The 22,110-nt window shown below is 42.1% G+C and overlaps 1 long non-coding RNA gene across 1 annotated transcript; it reads left to right on the top strand.

Annotated features, from left to right (window-relative positions):
• The first annotated feature begins 1,215 nt into the window (after positions 1-1,215).
• LOC140470778 (uncharacterized) lies at positions 1,216-17,917 on the top strand. The gene is made up of 4 exons (XR_011956688.1): positions 1,216-1,411; positions 11,670-11,768; positions 14,261-14,394; positions 17,763-17,917. It is a non-coding gene; the product is annotated as an uncharacterized lncRNA (long non-coding RNA).
• The last annotated feature ends 4,193 nt before the right edge of the window (positions 17,918-22,110 follow it).

The raw sequence follows: 22,110 nt of genomic DNA, 5'->3' as shown, positions 1-22,110 counted from the left end.
GAGAATGGAGAGAGAAACTGTTGATGAGCACAGTTTCCCTCCATCTCTGTACTTAGCAGCTACCTCACGGATGGTTGTTGAAACTATGTAACTGTGTGATCTATTTGTTTATCTTCAATGTAGAAAATGTTCTTATTAAATGCAGATTTTAATGTTGTTCCTGACTGTCTATTTCGGATGAGGATTCAGTTGAGTATCTTCAAAACTGGTGTAAATGTCAATGGGCTACATACCTGCTGTTTGCTCGAGGCAGCTGGTCACACTTCGCTTTGAACTGAGGAAGTATCACAGTGTCTTAGTCCCTCAGGTATTTGTCTGGAGGAAAATAGAGAGACACCACCCGTTAATCACCGTGAAGCGAGTCTGGCAATATTGATCATTGTCACATCCATTGCATATTCGTTTGGATAAGCCAGCAACTTAAACAGAACCGTGGATCGGATTCCATTGTTGCACTGAGCTGCGGTTTGTCTGGAGATTGTGTTTGTTTCTCATATGATTCGATACCAACTGAGTGAGATGGAGAAACTGAGCAACAACTGCACAGCTCCATGAATGGGACTACTCACCACCGGAATGAGTTCAATATCCAACTCCCAAAACACTACCAGTTGGAGAGAGGAAAAACGGCGCTATATCTTTCTTTCCCCCCCCAAGACCCACTCCTTTTACAGGAGTATCCCATTCCTACGTTCGGTCTGCGATTCCGCTAATGACTACACAACCTCAACAAACAGTGAGAAACAATGAAATCTCAACAGAGTTCAGAGGATTGTAAACCACCAGAATGTCCCACAGCAGCTTCTTCCCGCTCTGCCTCCCTCAGCAGGCCCACACACAGCCCGAGAAAGGCCTCTCTCTTCCCCCCAGCCCGCTCACTCCAAGTTCCGGGACCAGTTCCTGCTCCGCTCGGCCTCTTACAAACAGCCCCCGGTTCTCCCTGAACTCACCCCGAATCAATCCCGGTCTCGGAGCCCCCTCTGTGTCCCAGGCTCCCATCCCGATGTGCTGCTGGAAGGAGCCTGCTGTTCCCTCCCTTCCCTGGGCGCTGATCTCTCCATTGCGGTCTGTTTCAAACAAACCTCTTGTACTCACTGAGTAAATGCTCCTCAATGGCAGCGCTTTTGGTGGGGGGGGGGGGGGGTCTCACGCATGCGCTCCTCTGGTCAGTAACAATCAGCTTTGGGGAGAAAAGGTAAAAGCAATGACTGCAGATGCTGGAAACCAGATTCTGGATCGTGGTGCTGGAAGAGCACAGCAGTTCAGACAGCATCCAAGGAGCAGCGAAATGGACGTTTCGGTCAAAAGCCCTTCATCAGGAATACCTGATGAATACCCGTAGTGTTAGGTGAAGGGCTAAACGTAAGGGTGGTTGCTCATCGGAGGGTCGGTGTGGACTTGTTTCCACACTGTAAGTAATCTAATTTATCTTTTTTTGATTTTGTTCACTGTTCTGTACCTCTTATTTCTTGATTGTCTCTCTTTCTCTCGCTCCCCACTCTTTCATCACCTTTTTCCTCTCCTCTTTGCTACCCTTCTCCCCGGTTTTCCAATTTGCTTCACCCATCCCCCACAAATTGTGTCACATGGAACTGGCTTCAGCTTTGGTCATTCACAGCTCCTAATCTCTCGATGCACTGACATTATCACCTCTTTATTGCTACCTTTGCTTCTGGAGCCATGACTCACCTTCTCTCAGCCTAGTATAAATACCTCCCTATTTCTCCCCTTTTTTTAGATTTGACAAAGGGTCAGTTCGACTCGAAACGTCAGCTCTTTTCTCTCCTTACAGATGCTGCCAGACCTGCGGAGATTTTCCAGCATTTTTCTTTTGGTTTCATTCTCAATTGCACGGAGTTGAAGAGAAATGAAAAGAAAAAAGTTTCTATGTCATATTTTTCTTGAGTCACGTCTTGAATGCGGGATTAATATATTTCTGAGAACTTGATTGATAACTGCTTAAGGGTCGTGCAGCTTCATACTGGAGGCCTGTGACCCGTGGAGTGCCACAAGGATCGGTGCTGGGTCCTCTACTTTTTGTCATTTTCATAACTGATTTGGATGTGAGCATAAGAGGTACAGTTAGTAAGTTTGAAGATGACACCAAAATTAGAGGTCTAGTGGACAGCAAAGAGGGTGACCTCAGAAATCCAACAGGATCTGGACCAGATGGGCCAATGTGCTAAGAAGTGGCAGATGGAGTTTAATTCAGGTAAATGCAAGGTGCTGCATTTTTGGAAAGCAAATGTTAGCAAGACTTATGCACTTAATGGTAAGGTCTTATGGAGTGTTGCTGAACAAAGAGACCTTGGAGTGCAGGTTCATAGCTCCTTGAAAGTGGGGTCGCAGGTAGATAGAATAGTGAAGGTGGTGTTTGGTATGTTTTCCTTTATTGGTCAGAGTATTGAGTACAGGAGTTGGGAGGTCATGTTGCAGCTGTACAGGACATTGGTTATCCCATTAGATTAGATTAGATTACTTACAGTGTGGAAACAGGCCCTTCGGCCCAACAAGTCCACACTGCCCCGCCGAAGCGTACCCACCCATACCCCTACATCTACATCGACATCGACATCGACCCCTTACCTAACATTACGGGCAATTTAGCATGGCCAATTCACCTGACCTGCACATCTTTGGACTGTGGGAGGAAACCGGAGCACCCGGAGGAAACCCACGCAGACACGGGGAGAATGTGCAAACTCCACACAGTCAGTCGCCTGAGGCGGGAATTGAACCCGGGTCTCAGGCGCTGTGAGGCAGCAGTGCTAACCACTGTGCCACCGTGCCGCCCAATATGCCCATTGTTGGCATATTGTGTGCAATTCTGGTCTACTTTGTATCGGAAAAATTTTGTGAAACTTGAAAGGGTTCAGAAAATATTTAGGAGGAGGTTGCCAGGGTTGGAGGATTTGAGCTAAAGGGAGAGGCTGAACAGGTAGGGGCTGTTTTCCCTGGAGTGTTGGAGGCTGAGGGGTGACCTTATAGAGATTTTAAAAATTATGAGGGACAAGGATAGGATAAATAGACAAAGTCTTTTCCCTGGGGTTGGGCAGTCCAGAATTAGAGGGCATAGGTTTAGGGTGAGAGGGGAAAGATATAAAAGAGACCGAAGGGGCAACATTTTCAGGCAGAGGGTGGTACATGTATGGAATGAGCTGTCAGAGGAAGTGGTGGAAGCTAGTACAATTGCAACAGTTAAGAGATATTTGGATGGGTATACGAATAGGAAAGGTTTGGAGGGATATGGTCGGGGTGCTGGCAGGTGGGACTAGTTTGGGTTGGGATATCTGGTTGGCATGGACAGGTTGGACCGAAGGATCTGTTTCCATGCTGTACATCTCTATGACTCTATGTACAGACTTCTACCATTTCTCAGTGTTATGCGAATACCTGTTAACCAGCAACTGTTAGCATGCTTTATATATGTCACTTTAACATTGTATCTGTCATGTCCTTATTTACACATTTTGCATTAACTCAACATCTGTCCATTCAGACTCTGGTCCTCTGTGTAATAGTCAATTAGTGTTACTTCGAGAGGTTTTCTAAGCAGTAATAGGTTACGCTATTTGCCAGCCACTTAGAAATATTCCTGCAATGTGTGCCCCGAGGAGAGGTGAGGACTACAGATGCTGAGGATGAGAGGGTTTATGCCGGAAATGTCAAAATTAAGGGCTTATGCCCGATACATTGATTCTCCTGCTTCCCGGATGCTGCCTAACTGGCTGTGCTTTTCCAGCACCACACTCTCAACACCAATCTATGCCCGTCTGTTTCTGGAATGTAAAGCATTTTTGTAAACTCTATTTCACAGTCTTTACATGTCAGTATGTTACTGGACTATAACTCAAACCTTTTTAAGTGTGACTTGTTTTACTCTGTAGGTGTCATCCATTGACATAAGAATGTGTTTCATGTAGTACCTACAACTTTGAATGTACTGGATACCACTTTGGACAGACACAAGTAGGACTCAGTGCCCTCCACTCCCTGAATATCAGCTTCTGCACACAGACAGTCACCCAAGGCTGGAATCAATCCTGGGACCCTGTTGCTGTGAGGCAGCAGTGCTAACCACTGAGCCACCCCAATAGCAGGGGTGAGATCTCCAGTGAGAATATGGTCAACCATTTTATACTTACAATGAGAGCATATATATCGATCTGAAACTCGCAGATTCTGCCACATGAATATGTGAGTACAGTTATCACTCTCTCCCTGTCAGCTTCTGCGATGTGCATACTTGAGTGAAGTTACCTGCCTGTACCTGTGGATTTCCACTCACTGAATATATGAGTAGAGGTATTGCTCTCTCCCAATAAGATTCTCATACATGCGTACTTGAGTGAAGTTATCACCCCATTCCTGTTGGTTTGTGCTATGTGAATACGACAGTTTTTGCTCTGTGAATGTGATTAATTATCAATCTGTCTATGTCAGTTTCAGCATTGTTAAAATGTGAACATTGTGATCAATACCTACCTGCCATCTTCTGCCATGTGAACATGTGGGGGTCTGTATTGAAGTGTACCTTTTGCTTTCTGCAGCATAAATGCATGAGTGTGGTTGTCAATCTTTTCCTGTCAGTTTCTGCTCTGTGAATGTATGGTTTAGTTATCAATTTGTACAGATGAAGGGCTTTTAGCCATTACCTCAATTCTTCTGCTCCTCGGATGCTTCCTGACCTGCTGTGCTTTTCCAGCACCACACTGCTCACTCTAATCTCCAGCATCTGCAATCCTCACTTTCACCTATCCATCTGTACCTGTCAGTTTTTGATCTGTGGATATGGAAGTGTAGTTATTGATCTGTCCATCAGTCTCTCCAATTTGAATATGACTGTCTAGTTATCTATCTCCCCCTGTCAGTTTCTGTGACGTGAAGATGACAGTCCAATTATCTATCTGCCCCTGTCAGATTCTGCTGTGTGAATGAGTGTCATTATCAATTTCTACCTGTCAGCTTTTGCTATGTCAATGTGATGTTAGTTATCAATCTGCCTCATTAGGTTCTAGGTGAATGTAAGAATATAGTTATCAATATATACCTGCTAGATTTTTCTCTGGGAATATGTGAGTGTATTATCAAAATGTACCTGTCTGTTTCTGCAATGTGAATGTGTTTGTGCGATCAATCTATCCCTGACAGCTTCAACTATATGAATGGATGAGTGCATCTGTATCTGAAAGTATCTGTACCTGTCAGTTTGTGCTCTGTGAATGAGTGAGTGTACTTACATATTTGTCTCTGTTTAACATGACACTTGCAGAAACTGCAGGAGCTCTTTTTACTTCAAATCTCAGTTTCTCAACGTGAATAGGATTTCATCAATTGCCATCCATATCAGGATGGCATGGTGGCACAATGGTGCCAGGTAAACAGATTCAATTCCAACCATGCTTCATTATCTGTGTGCAGGTTGCACATTCTGCCCGTGTCTGTATGGGTTTCCTCTGGGTGCTTTTGTTTTTCTGCATGGTCCAAACATGTGCAGGGTTGCTGGATTAGCCATGGTAAATTGTCATGTAGTCTTCAAGGATGTGCAGTGTCAGTGGGTTAACAGTGGTAAACGTGGAGTTATGGGGATAGGGTGGGGTTTACATCTGGGTGAGATCAGCTTTGGAGAGTTGTTGCAGGGGGTTGGGCCTAATGATCTATATCTGCACTGGAGAAATTCTATCTACAGTAAATGAAAGTGAGACTTTTTATACCATTGTCAGTCTCTGACAGTATAGAGCAGTTTAGACAATTTCCACAACTTTTATTCTGTGGTACAGTTTATGATTGTAAGTTATATTCTGAATGTGCATTTTGAATTTATTGTTCACATGTTTATAACAAGACCACTTTGAGAGCTTTTACATTCTGTATCCATTAATCTCTGGGGATCTGTCTGAATGTGTACCTTTTCATGTCAATATTTCATTTCCCTTTGGACCACTTGAAAACAAAGTATTTATTCAGTCATTTTGTAAGAGATGTGTTCTGTTTTCACTTTGTGGAAATGAATTAAATTGCAGTATTTGTTTCAATCTGACACTTGGCCTGCTATCTAATTCTTCCAGTTTGGACAAACTGGATTGATACATGAAAGACTCAGGAGACAGGCAGGCTTCAGGCAAGTGGTAGGTGTTTATTCAAGAAGAAACCAGTTAATGCAGGGAGAGGGCCAAAGGATCTTCCCCTGAGACTGGCCTCAGAAGAGAGATCCATGGCACACTCTGATTTTACAATAAAAAAACCGTATCTTTTTTACACTTTCTGTGAACAATCACATACAACGTGATTAATATGCTCCTCCCTCTTTCTTTGCATACCCTATCCTATGAGACACCTAATCAATGATGGGCATCCATTGGACAGCTCCAGGTTCACATGATCTCAAGGTGATTAGCAGATACTGTAATCCCTCTGTCTTAAGATATTTCTATGTATCCTATTTGTTCACATTCCAGAGTTACTTGCTATACTCCTTCAGGTTTCTGTTAGTCTAGCTTATCTTGAGGGACATCCTGAATGCTGTTATTCATTGTATTTAACTTGAATCAAATTCTATTGCTCTTCTTACATGCCCCAAAGTCCTTATTATATATGAAGAAAAAACAGAAAACAGTTAATTTTGCTATAAATTTGTAATTTTAATTTCTCTTATAAAGTTAGTTAAAATGTGTAAAGTCACACAGTTAAGAAACTGTGTCGTATAAGATAACTTTAGCTGTTGCCCCCTCAGTTGTCTTAGGGGATTAATGGGCTGTATCGAAGATCTGGTGCCTGTTCATTTACTGGCACAATTCCCTTTCATTTAATGTGGCTGAAGTTACTGGTTTATCAGACCTTAGGTCTGCTGGTTAGAACTGTTTCAAATGGGAACAGGTTGAGTTATTTTTACTGTCCTCTGAGTGGCTTGTTCAATGGTATCATTACATCTTATTGTGTGTGAACAGGCTGATGTGCTTAGTTTCTGCCATTGTCTTTCACATCCTGCTGTTTAATTCTACTTTTCACTTATTGATCAGTTTGTGGGCCACTCTATTCTGGGCCACTCTATTCTGGCAGGTACAGGCCACCCTGATAGCCTTTGACAAAGTCCCATATAAAAGACTGGTCTAAGATTGGCTCTTGGAGTCTTAAGCAAACTGGATCTGTAATTAGCTTGCAGACAGGAGGCAAAGTGTGATGGTGATGGGTTGTGTTTGTGATTGGAAGACTGTGACCAGCGGTGTCCCACGGGGATCAGCGTTGGGACTCTTGCTGTTCATTTTGTACATTAACAACTTGGATGTGAATGTAGAAGGTATAGTTACTGCATTTATAGACGAGATTTGTGTGGAAGTGCAAAATGTGTTGGTGCAGGCTTGGAGGGCAAAGGGTCTGTGACTGTGCTGTACTGTTCTTTCTACTTTAACATGAAAATTGGCAGCACAGTTGACAGTGAGGGGGCTGGTCTCAGGCTACAGTGAGAGTATCACCGGCAGAACAGTGGCTCTGATATTCCTGATAAGTGTGAGATAATGCATTTTAGGAGGTCTAACAAGGGAAAGAATTACACAATGAAGGGTAAGTCCCTAGGGTGTACTGAGGAACAAAGGGACCTTGGTATACAAGTCTATAGATTCCAGAAGGAAACAGCACAGGCAGACAGGCTGCTGAAGAAGGCATACACAATGCTGGCCTTTATGACCTGAGCTGTACAATTTCAAAGCAAGGCACTCTTACGACAACTTTATAGAACATTGATTAGGCCACAGATGGAATACTGTGTGCAGGTCTGACTGCCACCCTATCAGAAGGATGTGAATGTACTGGAGAGGGTGCAGTGGGTTGGAAAGTCACTGTTATGAGGCAAGACTGGATAAGCTGAGTTTTGTTTCCTTGGAGCAGAGAAGACTCAGGGAGGATCTGACTGAAGAATACCAGATTATCAGAAATGTAGGCAGAGTAGATTGAGAAAATCTTTCCTCCCCATGACCGATGTGTCTAAGTCCAGAGGGCACAAGTTGATGTTGAGGAGAAAACAGCTTAGAGGAAATGTGAGGAAAATATTTTGACCCAGAGGGTGGGTAAAGTTTGGAACGTTCTGTCTGAGAGGGTGGTTGGGTACTCGCACAGCATTTAAGCAGCATCTAAAAAGCCAGGGTACAGTCAGCTAGGGGCCAAGTGCAGGTAAATGGGACCAATGCAGTTTGGTGTTTGTTGAACATCATGGACATGGTGGGCCAAAGGGTCTGTTTCTTTGCTGTATGACTGTATATCTCTATCCTTGTAAATCTTTACTGTACCACCTCAAGTTTAACAACATCCTTCCTGCAGCAGGTTGGTGACAATTGTACACAATCTCCTAAAAGTGGATTCACCAATACCCTGCACAGCCACCAGATGACCTCCCAACTCCTACACTCAATATCCTGAACAATGAAGGCAAGCACGCCAAATGCCCCCTTCACCACCCTGTGTATCTGCAACTACTTTCATGGACTTGGAGGTGCCAGTGTTGGACTCAGGTGGACAAAGTGAAAAATGACAACACCAGGCTTTCATCCAACAGGTTTATTTGGAAACACTAGCTTTTGAAGCACTGCACCTTCATCAGGCGGTTGATGAAGGAACAGTGCTTTGACAGCTAGTGCTTCCAAATAAACCCATTGGAGTACTTTCAAGGAAATCTTCACTGGCACACTGAGGTTTCTTCATTCAGCAACACTCCCCAGTGCCCTACCATTAAGTGTGGAATTAATGTCTTGGTTTGCCTTCTCCCTCTGTCTCCCCCTCTCAATAGCCCCCCTCTCTCTGTCCCCACTCTCTCTGTGTCCCCCTCTCTCTGTACTCACCGCTCTGTCACCCTCCTCTCTGTCCCCACTCTCTCTGTCACCCTCTCACTCTGTCCCTCCCTCTCCCTCTGTCCCCTATGTAAACTGAACTACAACTGCCACTCCTCAGCCCAATGACCCACCTGACAAGGCATATAGTTAGTAAGTATGCACATGACACCAAAATTGGAAGTGTAATGGACAGCGAAGAAGATTACCTTGGATTACAACTGGATCTTGATCAGATGGGCCAATGGGCTGAGAAGTGGCAGATGGAGTTTAATTTAGATAAATGTGATGTGCTGCATTTTGGGAAAGCAAATCTTAGCAAGACTTATATACTTAATGATAAGGTCCGAGGGAGTGTTGCTGAACAAAGAGACCTTGGAGTGTAGGTTCATAGCTCCTTGAAAGTGGAGTTGCAGGTAGATAGGATAATGAAGGCGGCGTTTGGTATGCTTTCCTTTATTGGTCAGTGAATTGATTACAGGAGTTAGGAGATCATGTTGCGGCTTTACAGGAGATTGGTTAGGACACTGTTGGAATATTGCATGCAATTCTGGTCTCCTACCTATCGGAAAGATATTGTAAAACTTGAAGGGTTTAGAAAGGATTTACAAGGATGGTACCATGGTTGGAGTATTTGAGGTATTGGGAAAGGTTGAATAGGCTTAAGGCTGTTTACAGAGAGATAACCTAATAGAGGTTTATAAAATCATGAGCGCTATGGATAGGATAAATAGACAACATTTATTCCCTGGGGTAGGGGAGTCCAGAGTGAGAGGGTTAGAGTTTGAGGGGAAGATTTTAAAAGGGATCTGGAGGGCAATTTGAGCTGCCAGAGAAATTAGTGGAGACTGGTACAAGTACACCACTTAAAAGGCACCTGGATGGATACAAGAACAGGAAGGGTTGAGAGGGATATGGGCCATGTGCTGGCAAATGAGACTGGATTAGTTCAGGATATCTGGTTGGCATGGATGATTCCAGCTAAAGTGTCTGTTTCAGTGCTGTATAAATCTATGACTATATGGCTGTGAATAATAATATTTATTGGAAATGGGGTGATGTGCATGGAGAATGGAGAGAGATAAAATGTTTGTAATTCCTTGGTGGTATTTGACTCTGTCTGAAACATTGCTTCTGGAAATTGAGCTCAATGTGTCTAATTCAAACAATTCTGTGACTGTGGAAAGGATGTTCTTTAGTGTCTGATACCTGCTGTTTTTTAGAAGGAACTGATCACACTTGGCTTTGCCCCAAGGGAATATGTCTTGATCCTTCAAGTATTTGTCTGAAGGAAGACAGAAGAGACATCTCCTATAAATCAACATTAAGTTTGACAGTATCAAACCTTTGAATGTAACATTCATTTAATAATCATTAGGCTGTTTTTCTTTCAAACCGGCAAGTCCAACTATAGGTTTGATTGTATTCTTGGCCTGAGCTGCTCTTTGTCTGGTGATTGTAATAAAAATATCTATACCAATTCACTGAGAACCAGATACTAACCAACACTTCCACAATAGGGCAAATCAATACAAGTGTGTATCTGGATCTGAGAGTTTCCTTATCAATCCATACCTGTCAGTTCCTGCAAGGTGAATGTGGGAGTACAGCTGTCAACCTGTACCTGTCAGTATAAGCTGTGCAAATGTGTGAGTGAATGTAGCTATCAATCTGTCCCTGTCACAATCTGGTAAATATATTTACATTTTGGCATTGCAGAGACTGACAGGGACAGATTAATAACTACACTCACACATTCACATAGCATAAACTGACAGGTATAGATTGATAACTAAACTCATATCCACACAGCATAAACTTGCAGGGACTGGTTGTTAAATACATTTTATATAAAATAAAATCAGTCCCTATGTGTTTCACTGGAGATGTGAGAGTTTAGTCATCAATATGTACCTGTCAGTTTCTGCCCTGTGAATGTGAGAGTTTACAGACCAATCTGTCCTGAACAGTTTCTATTGTGTATCTGAGATTGTAGTTATCAACCTGAACCTGTCAGTTTCAGCTATGAGAACGCAAGTGTCATTATCAGTATCTACCTGTCAGTTTCTGCTGTATGAATATTAAATGCAATCATCAAATTGTACCCATCAGTTTCTTCTGTGTGAATGTAGATATTGATCTGTATTTGTCTGCTTTAGCTATACCAATGTGTGAATGCAGTTATCAAACAGTACTGGTCAGGTTTTGCTATTTTACACCAGAGTGTCTTTGTCAATCTGTTTCTACTACGTCAATTTGAGAGAGTCGATACCAACCTGTCCCTGTCAATTTATTTCCTGTCAATATGTGAATACAGTTATTGATCAGTACCTATCAGATTCTGCTGTGAATATGGGTGTATTATCAAACTGTAGCTGTCAGTTTCAGTGATGTGAACGTGGGAGTACAGTTATCATTCTCTACCTGTCAATTTTTCTTTTTGTCAAGAGAGTGTAACTCAATCTGTACCTTTCAGACTCTGCTGCGTGAATACATAAATATCGTTATCAATCTGCAGCTGTCAGTTTCTGCTTGGCAAATATGTTTGTGTAATTGTCAATCTATCCCTGCTATGTGAATGTGTGAGCTGAGTTTTCATCTGTTGCTATCAGTTTCTGTTTTGTGAATGTGAGAGTTGAGTGATCAATATTACCTTGTCAGGCTCTGTAATTCCAGTGTTTTGAGTGTATTTATTCATCTTTTCCTGTCAGTTTGTGTGACTGTAGTTATCAGCCTGTATCCCTCAGATTCTGCTATATGAACATAAGACTGCAGTTATTCATTTAATTATATCATTGTTATCACATGTCCTGAGATAAATTGAAAAGTATTGTTTTGTGCACCTTACAGACAGATCATCACTTCCAATGTCCATCAAGGTAATAGAACAGAATACAGCGTTGAGGTTGCAGAAAAGGTGCAGACAGAGATTAGCATCAAAATTTAGAGGTCCGTTCAAAAGTCTCATAATAATGGAGAAGCTGTTCTTGAATCTGTTGGATGGTGTATTCAAACTTCTGTATTTTCTCCCTGACAGCCCAGGGTGGAGGAGCGTATAACTGGGGTCGGATGGGTCTTTCATGTTGTTGGTTGCTTTCCCAAGACAGGGGGAAGTGGAAATGGACCCTTTGGATGGAAGGCTGCTTTCAGTGACGGACTGGGCTGAGTCACAACTCCCTGTAGTATCTTGTGGTCTTGGGCAGAACAGAAGCCACACTACAAATAGGATGCTTTCTGTGGTGCATTTATAAAAGTTTGCAAGAGTATTTATGGACATGCTGAATTCCCTTAGCCATCTGAGGAAATCTGCTTAGTGAATGTCATAGAGATGTACACAATGGAAACAGACCCTTTGGTCCAACTTGTCCATGCCAACTAGATATCCCAACCCAATCTAGACCCACCTGCCAGCACCCGGCCCATATCCCTCTAAATACTTCCTACTCATATACCCATCTCAATGCCTTTTAAATGCTGCAATTGTACTAGACTCCACCACTTCCTCCTGGCAGACCATTCCACACAAGTACCACCCTCTGCACGAAAAAGTGCCCCTTAGGTCTCTTATATCATTTCCCTCACACCCTAAACCTATGCCCTCTAGTTCTGGATTCCCCCACCCCAGGGGAAAGACTTTGTCTATTTATCCTCTCCATGCCCCTTATGATTTTGTAAACCTCTATAATGTCAGCCTTATATAATGCTCCAGGTAAAACAGCCCTAGCCTATTCAACCTCTCCCGATAGCTCAAATCCTCCAAACCTGGAAACATCCTTTACGTCTTTTCTGAACCCTTTCAAGATTCACAATATCATTTCTGTAGGAAGGAGACGAGAATTGCAAGCAATATTCCAACAGTGGCCTAACCAATGTCATGTACAGTTGCAAGGTGACCGCCCAACAACTGTACTCCATACTAAATGTGTTTGGGTAATTATCAATCTAAGTCTGCCAGGTTCTGCTATGTGAATATGAGAGTTTACTTTTTAACAGTCCCTGTCAGTTTTTGCTTCATGAATGTTTTATTTCGTTAAGAACCCTTCCTGGTCAGGCTCTGTAATGTAAATGTGAGAGCATTTATCAATGTCTGCATGACAGTTATTAATCTCTAAATGAAAACCAAAAGAACTGCAGATGCTGGAAATCAGAAACTAAAACAAATTGCTGGAAAAGCTCAGCAGGTCTGACAGAGTCTGTGGACAGAAATCAGAGTTAAAATTTCCAGGCTAGTAACCCTTCCTATGAAGAGATGGTAGCCAGGAAAATATTAATTGTTCTGCACAAGATAGAGTGTGTTGGAGGGTAAGGGAGTAAATGGTGGATGGATATAGAATCCAAAGAGAGGGAAGAACAGTCGGACAGATAAACTAGTGGATCACAATCAGACAAGGATGGTAATAGCTATTAATAGAGACTATTAGTGAGTTTTGGTGTACAATAAAAGACCCTGTGATAACACTGCGTGGTGTGAGAGGTTTTGGGTAATAATACGGGAGAGCTCTCGCTCTAAAGATGTAGAATTCAGTATTGAGTCCAGAAGGCTGTCGAGTTCCCAAGCAGAAAATGAGGTGCTGTTCTTCCAGCTTGCACTGAGCTTCACTGGAGCACTGCAGCAAGTCTGAGACAGAGATGTTGGCCAGGGAACTGGGTGGTGTGTTGAAGTGGCACGCGACTAGAAGCTCAGGGACATTTTGTCTGGATAGAATGTAGGTGTTCTGCACAGTGGACACCCAATCTAAACTCAGTTTCCCAGCATAGAGAAGACCAAATGGTAGCTAGGAAAATGCACACAATCAGTTCTGAGGAGGGGTCACTAGACCTCAAATGTTAAGTCTGATTTTCCAGCAATTTTTGTTATTAATTTCTACCTGTAAGTTTCTATGCTGTAAACATGTGTCATTATCAAACTGTACATGTCAATGTATGCAATTTGAAACGGAGTGTTATTAATCTGTTCTAATAAGTTTCGATGATGAGAATGTAGTTATCAGCCTTCCTCTAAAATGTCCTGCCATGTGCACATGTGTATGATTGACCAATCTGTCCCTGTTATATTCGGCTCTGGGTATCTCAGGATAGAGTTATGAATTTGTATCTGTCAACATCTAGTTTATAAATATGCAAATGCATTTAGCAGACTGTAGCTGCCAGTGTTTGCTAAGTGAATGTGTTAGTTTAGTTGTGTGTGTGCATGTATATTTATGAATCAATTGCACCCTTTCAGTTTCTACAGAGTGAACATGTGAGAGCAGCTATCAATCTACCCCCTGAGCAGTTAGGGATGGGCAATAAATACTGGCCTAGCGAATGATGCCCTTATCCCATGAATGAATTTCGCAAACAAAACAATCCTCTGTGACTGAGATTCATTCTGTGATAGCAGTTTTTAAGGGTGTTGTGATTGGGCCTTAAACTCTTCTGCATTTTGTGATTTATGACAGAGTCACAGAATTGATACAGCCATTCAGCCCATTGTGTCTGCACTGGGACATTCTGTTGTTCATCTGGTCTCCATACTAATTTCAACTCACTGTTGGGCATCTGAACTTCATCCACTCACTGCCAGTATCTCAAGGTAATTGCTAATGTGAGATTAGTTGTGCAGTATTCTGCCTTTGAATAACTATAGTGCCAGTTTGGTTTTGTATGCAACAGCATCAGATGGAGTGTGTGAAGATGGAGTGTGTGAATCTTATTCACTTTACACATTGAGTTGTATTTGTTTGATCAATATTCACTAACACCTTGTGTTTGAGGGATTAATGTTGGTTCAGTGTTTACCTTTGCCATGAATCTGAATGTTATTGTTTTCAGACTTTTTTTTACATTGTGTGTATGCAGGAGTCTTTATCAGTTGCTGCTGTTCACTGTAAAATGGAACATCTAACACTAACTGAAGTGATTAACAGTTTGGTGAGTTAATTTATAACTGTCCATATTTGGAAATACCTGGGCCTAAATTTCATTCTTTTTCCCCCTTCAGCATTAACTGGCTGAGTGTGAGTGAGTTTTCTGTTGTGCTGCCAATCTGTATCACTTTAAAGTAGGGGTACTGGTCTATACCATACTGACATTTTCTGTCTGCCCATCTCCTTATGTTTCCAATTCTGCATGTCATGATCTGATACACTTCGAGGTAGGTTTAATGCCTTCTTAATCAGTGTTTCAGTTATTAAAATGTATGGAAATACGTCTGCATTGCTCAGGCCCTCAACCAGAATGTGAGTGTGGATAAAGTATGTTTGCATCAGCACCAGGCCAAGACTGAGAACTGAATTCAATCAATCAGTCTCTGACACTTGATACCAATGTTGTCCTTATTCTTGGTTATTTATTTCACTGTCGTCTAAATTGAAACATGTCACTTAGTAACTGCAAGCACAATTAATTGTTTAAATTTGTACTACTTGACATGAATAAGATTTTATCCATTGCCACTGGAGTCAGCTCCCATCAGTGAAAGTGGATGGGTTTCTATATCTGTTAATATTTGTCCACAGCCTATGTTCTTTAGTTTTAGAGCCTGTAGGATCCATGGACAGGTGAACATGCAACACATTATAGTAGAAAAGCATCTGTGCCTTTCTTCAGAATCAAGAAGAGAAAAGCAATAGACTTTTGTAATTCCTATAGTGCAGAGTCTAACCAGGAACAGTGGGGATATCAAGGTCTGGTTTTCAGGATGCTATCACTTTTTGCATTGTGACATACTTTACCAATGAATTAATGATCAGTATTAACTGAATCCATAAGACCATAAGACATAGGAGTGGAAGTAAGGCCATTCGGCCCATCGAGTCCACTCCGCCATTCAATCATGGCTGATGCGCATTTCAGCTCCACTTGCCAGCGTTCTCCCCGTAGCCCTTAATTCCTCTAGACAACAAGAACCTATCAATCTCGGCCTTGAAGACATTTAGCGTCCCAGCTTCCACTGCACTCCGTGGCAATGAATTCCACAGGCCCACCACTCTCTGGCTGAAGAAATGTCTCCGCATTTCCGTTCTGAAATGACCCCCTCTAATTCTAAGGCTGTGTCCACGGGTCCTAGTCTCCTCGCCTAACAGAAACAATTTTCTAGCATCCACCTTTTCAAAGCCATGTATTATTTTGTACGTCTCTATTAGATCTCCCCTTAATCTTCTAAACTCCAACGAATACAATCCCAGTATCCTCAGCCGTTCCTCATATGCTAGACCTGTCATTCCAGGGATCATCCGTGTGAATCTCCGCTGGACACGTTCCAGTGCCAGTATGTCCTTCCTGAGGTGTGGGGACCAAAACTGGACACAGTACTCCAAATGGGGCCTAACCAGAGCTTTATAAAGTCTTAGTAGTACATCTCTGCTTTTATATTCCAACCCTCTTGAGATAAGAGACAACATTGCATTCGCTTTCTTAATCACAGACTCAACCTGCATGTTTACCTTTAGAGAATCCTCGACTAGCACTCCCAGATCCCTTTGTGCTTTGGCTTTATTAAGTTTCTCACCATTTAGAAAGTAGTCCATTCCTATATTCTTTTTGCCAAAATGCAAGACCTCACACTTGCTCACGTTAAATTCCATCAGCCATTTCCTGGACCACTCTCCCAACCTGTCTAGATCCTTCTGTAGCCTCCCCACTTCCTCAGTACTACCTGCCTGTCTACCTAACTTTGTATCATCGGCAAACTTCGCTAGAATGCCCCCGGTTCCCTCATCCAAATCATTAATATATAATGCGAACAGCTGTGGCCCCAGCACCGAACCCTGCGGGACACCGCTCGTCACCAGCTGCCATTCTGAAAAAGAACCTTTTATCCCAACTCTCTGCCTTCTGTTAGATAGCCAATCCTCAATCCATCCCAGCAGCTCACCTCGAACACCATGGGCCCTCACCTTGCTCAGCAGTCTCCCGTGTGGCACCTTATCAAAGGCCTTTTGAAAGTCCAGATAGACCACATCCACTGGGTTCCCCTGGTCTAACCTACTTGTTACCTCTTCAAAAAATTCCAACAGGTTTGTCAGGCATGACCTCCCTTTACTAAATCCATGTTGACTTGTTCTAATCAGACTCTGCTCTTCCAAGAATTTAGAAACCTCATCCTTAATGATGGATTCTAGAATTTTACCAACAACCGAGGTTAAGCTGATTGGCCTATAATTTTCCATCTTTTGCCTTGATCCTTTCTTGAACAAGGGGGTTACTACAGCCATCTTCCAATCATCCGGGACCTTTCCTGACTCCAGTGACTCTTGAAAGATCTCAACCAATGCCTCTGCTATTTCCTCAGCAACCTCTCTCAGAACTCTAGGGTGTATCCCATCGGGGCCAGGAGATTTATCAATATTAAGACTTTTTAACTTTTCTAGCACTATCTCTTTCGTAATGGCAACCATACTCAACTCAGCCCCGTGACACCCTTTAATTTTTGGGATATTACTCATGTCTTCCACTGTGAAAACTGACGCAAAGTACTTGTTAAGTTCTCCTGCTATTTCCTTATCTCCCATCACTAGGCTCCCTGCATCAGTTTGAAGTGGCCCAATGTCTACTTTTGCCTGTCGTTTGTTTCTTAAATCAATTTGCAACTAAGTGAACACTTCAACTGCATTGCAGCTGACTGAAGACAATGCTCCTTGTGCAGAAAAGAGAATTGGCCAATTCTATTTTATTTACCAATCTGGACAGGATCTTGTGCAAACCATTAGCAGTATTCTTGTATTGCTCTCTGGTAGGGCGGGGGAAAACAAAAGGTCTTTTATTTTCCACTATCGGTGAAGAATATTTAAACAGTCAAATTCAATTTAATGAACAATCCACTCAGGTTTGTCAAGCTGCTCCTTTTATTTTAATCAACATATCAGTTTTAGCTTGTTCTTTCTTTCTGTACTGCTTTAAACAGTAATGATCTGATTCTATTGACAAAACTATATTCTGATTCCTTGAATTTTTTCGTAGTTTAATGAAGAGATAGTCAAGATGAATGCAGGATTCTTCATAGATTTCTTCAAACAAATTTTGAAAGACACAGAATAAGCAAAATTTTCTTCCTGGACTAAAAAAAAACTCCTACAAAATGATGAAATGGAGAATGGCGTTATGATACAGATGGGGATGACAACTTCTCTGCTGCCATGAAAAATCTATGGAAATGGAATACTCATTGAGTTAACAATTCTAATCCCTTTCAATCAACTGTGTTGTTATACTGTTTTTGATCAGTGCAGACTTAATAATTTGAATATACGTATTCTGTGCTGTCGATCTCTTTGACTTTTAATCTGAGAGTAGAAATCAGTTTGAAATTTTTTCTGCTAGTTGCGGTGTTAGATGTTGTAATGTGTATTTCAGGATTGTGTACAAATTTTCAACTATTGTTAATCAGTCAGTAGCTGTGTGTGAGATAGAATAGTGTGTGTGTGCGCACAAGCACACATATGGGGGTAGGATGGAGATGGTGGTTGTGGGTGTGTACACGCGGTGAGCACTCTCTCGACATCTGGCTTTGGCCCAGTTGTTCATTTGAAATTTACATAGTTTAATTGTTGTATCTTTTCCAAGTCAATGATTTATCGAAAATGTAATTTTGACTTTCTCAATTACTGAAAATATCAAAGTTTCCTTCTGCATCTGCACTCAATATCTTCTTCATATATTCCTGTTGTAACAATGTAACAGCATGACTGGTTTGTTCACCTTGATTGTAACTTTAAAATTGCCTTTACTACATGTGGATTAATGTAATTCCTGAATGTATATTTCATATGAGGATACAGTATATACCTCTTCTGATGTTGCAAATTATAACTGGCTATGCATAATGAAATTTATTGGAACTAAGCTGTTGTGCATGAAGCATAAAGATGAAATATTTTTTAAAAAAGTTATCAGTTGTGTCTGACTCTTGGATTGAAGGCATTCTTCTGGAAATTGAGCTCAATGTGTATCTGACTCAATCCACTCTGACTGTGGAAAGGAGGTTCTCCAATCTGACAACTGTAACATACCTGCTGGTTTGGAGAAGCAGATGGTCATACTGAGGAAATATTACATTATCTTGGTCCACCAAACGTTTGCCTGGAGGAAGAAAAGAGAGATATCATCATTTCTGAGTAGAAAGACATCAACCAATCAACAACATTCAGGTCATGATCATGATACTTCTGTATTTAAACAGAGCAAGGTCTGGTTACAAAGCAACACTGAGGTCCTCCAAGTCTTTTTCTGTTTGCGAAATTCTGAAACAATTTACTCAGATAAAAGAAAACTAACCAATATAAGCGCAGCTCCAAAAATAGAACGATTATACAGTTCAATAACCAGCTCCCAAAAAAACACTAACTGCTAAAGGAAGAACAACGGGCACTTTTATCACATGTAGATACACTCCCCTTTATTTCCCAACAATTCAATGTCTATTCGTCATAAACAGCGTGAAATAGAAGCCAAACAATGAATTCCCATCAGAATTTAGGGGATTAAAAACCACAAGAATGTCCCACAGCAGCTTCTTCCCGCTCTGCCTCCCTCAGCAGGCCCACACACAGCCCGAGAAAGGCCTCTCTCTTCCCCCCAGCCCGCTCACTCCAAGTTCCGGGACCAGTTCCTGCTCCGCTCGGCCTCTTACAAACAGCCCCCGGTTCTCCCTGAACTCACCCCGAATCAATCCCGGTCTCGGAGCCCCCTCTGTGTCCCAGGCTCCCATCCCGATGTGCTGCTGGAAGGAGCCTGCTGTTCCCTCCCTTCCCTGGGCGCTGATCTCTCCATTGCGGTCTGTTTCAAACAAACCTCTTGCACTCACTGAGTCAATGCTCCTCAATGGCAGCGCTGGGGGAGGGCCTCACGCATGCGCTGCTCTACTCAGGCACAGCCAGAATTGGAGGAGGGACAGCAACGCGCATGCGGTGCCTTTCCCAATGATTCCCAGAAACAAACATCAATTGGTAATTTCCCCCAATTCCCTTTTCTCCCAGTTTGACCAAAGGAACTGGGACTGTAGGGGAAAGGACAGAGAAGGTTTCAAGCTCGGACATTGTCCCTTTATGAAGCTCCAATGGAGCTCATTCCCGGGTCATGTTAATAACTCCTCCCTCCGGCTCTCTCACAATCTGATCAGGGGGCGGAGACACTGGCGGCCACTCGGCCCATCCCCTGTGCTCACCATTCAATAACATCACCTCTGATCTTATGTTAACTGTGGTATTCAATCCTGCCGACCCTCATCCACAAATATTAATTCCTTTCCGAAAGTAACAGAAGTGGAACATTCTTAATAAGGCAGAATGTAACTGTTTGAGAGAGTCTTGCATCACAGTGTTAGTCCCTGTTTCTGGTTCAGGACGCGTGTACAAAAATCCGACCTGGAGCAGCAGCAATAAAATCTCTAGGCCTCGATTCAGTTTACAGTGGACAACAGATGTTAGTATCAGGTATGCTGCAGACAGAAACCTCTCATTGTATGTCACACTGAGAGACCCCAGGTGTTTTTGTTTATTCATTCTGGGGACGTGGGACGTCGCTGGCTGAGCCGAGAATTTATTCCCCTTTGAGCAGGCGGTGGTGAGCCGTCTTCTGGAACAGCTGTTGTCCATGTGCTGCCCACAATGCCATGAACTGGGAATGACAGGGAATTTGAAAGTGAAGTTGAAATTGAAAATGAAACTGAAAAGGCACAGCATCGGAGAAGCAGCAAAGTCAATGTTTTATTTGCAAATACAAATAAATCATATATTAAACATAGACAACTGAGATGAAATGCATCCCTTGAACAGTATGAAAATAGTAGGGGCATTCTTGAGAGGGAGATTAGGAAGGTAAAAAGGGGGATGTGAGATCGTCTTGGCAGGTAAGGTTAAACATAGTTCAAAGAGATGCTGCAACTTCATGCAGAGCAAGTTAGCAATTAGAGAGAGAGAAATAAAGCGAGAGAGAGAGAAAGATACCTTAAAGATCAAAGAAGTAGTTGTTGGCGTCAGAGCCTTTTCCCCTGAAAGAGAATGCAAACTCAGCAGGCAGGCAGAACTCAGGGTGTGTAGTCATGTGAAACCCAGTTAAAGCAGGAACAGGGGCAAAGGATTCTCTCCAGAGGCCAGCCTTTGAAGGGAAATCCATGACACACTCCGAATTTATAACAAAAAATCAGTATTTTTATAAATTTGCTGTTAACAATCACATACAACTTGATCACTTTGCTCCTCCCTCTTACTTTGTGAACAAAATCCTTTAAGACATCTAATCAATGAAGGGCATTCCTTTAACAGACATCGGCTTCCCATGGCCTCATGGCGTTGAACAGACACCATAATGACTAGTCCTTGCCATCTTGCTACGCATCCTCTTCATCACATTCCAAAGTTAATTGCTCCTTCAGGCTTCTCAGGCTGGCTTTATCTGCAGTCAGTTTGAATTCTGTTATTTATTGGATCTCATGTGCTTTCTTTATGAAATTCTGTTATTCCTCTTATATTATCATTATTTGCGTTAAAACTACCAAAAGCATTTAGTTTTAACTAGTTGCTATTGGATTTGTGATAATGCTTTCTGTTCTGGTTAGTTTAGGTATAAATATTTCTTATTACATTGTGGTTAATGACTGTGAGTAATCTATTTTGTTCAGGGCAAATGAGTCTACTTCTGAAAACTTACTAACTTTCACACGAAGGCATAAATGTTTTGGTTCCATGTCTCAACTCTAACTAAAATTATTGCTTAATATTGCAAATTAATTAAGAAACAACTGTTTAATATGAAATAGCATACTAAACTCCCTAAGTAGCTACAGGACCAACAGTTAGCTATGTCTCGCACCTGGAGCTTATTTGTTGGATGGTATAATCACCCTTTTATTACTGAGCTGAAAATATTGCCTTGTTTGTCTTGGTGGCATGCTCCGATCTGAGATGGTTGCTGCTCAAGGCAACTGTCTTTGGAGTAGTTTTGTTTAACGGTCTCATTGTTTTCTTTACTTTATGGCTGGGACAGATTGTTAGTCACATTCATCTCCTTCCAGCCATCTTGCATCTGAGTTCTAAAGCAGGTTGCCTTTTTATTTGTCAGCTTCTTTGTATGAGCAGACATGGACCATTTTGCTACCAGCAGATCCAGTTCACCTCTGCAGTTCTGTTTGAATTTCAGAAGATGGGAGGGGCAGAAAATGAATTGTCTCATCAGTTTTTTTTACTGGGAAGCAGCAAACTCAGGGAAATATATATTGATGTTTTGAGAACAGAACACATTACAGATGATGAAACACTGGAGGTCTTTGAAAGCATATAGTTGTATAAATCTCAGAGATCTGATCTAGTGT

The sequence above is a fragment of the Chiloscyllium punctatum genome, chromosome 52 (genome assembly GCF_047496795.1).
Source record: "Chiloscyllium punctatum isolate Juve2018m chromosome 52, sChiPun1.3, whole genome shotgun sequence".
NCBI classification, from domain to species: domain Eukaryota; kingdom Metazoa; phylum Chordata; class Chondrichthyes; order Orectolobiformes; family Hemiscylliidae; genus Chiloscyllium; species Chiloscyllium punctatum.
Note: the sequence above shows the minus strand (reverse complement) of the source record. Positions and strands in the feature narration are given on the sequence as shown.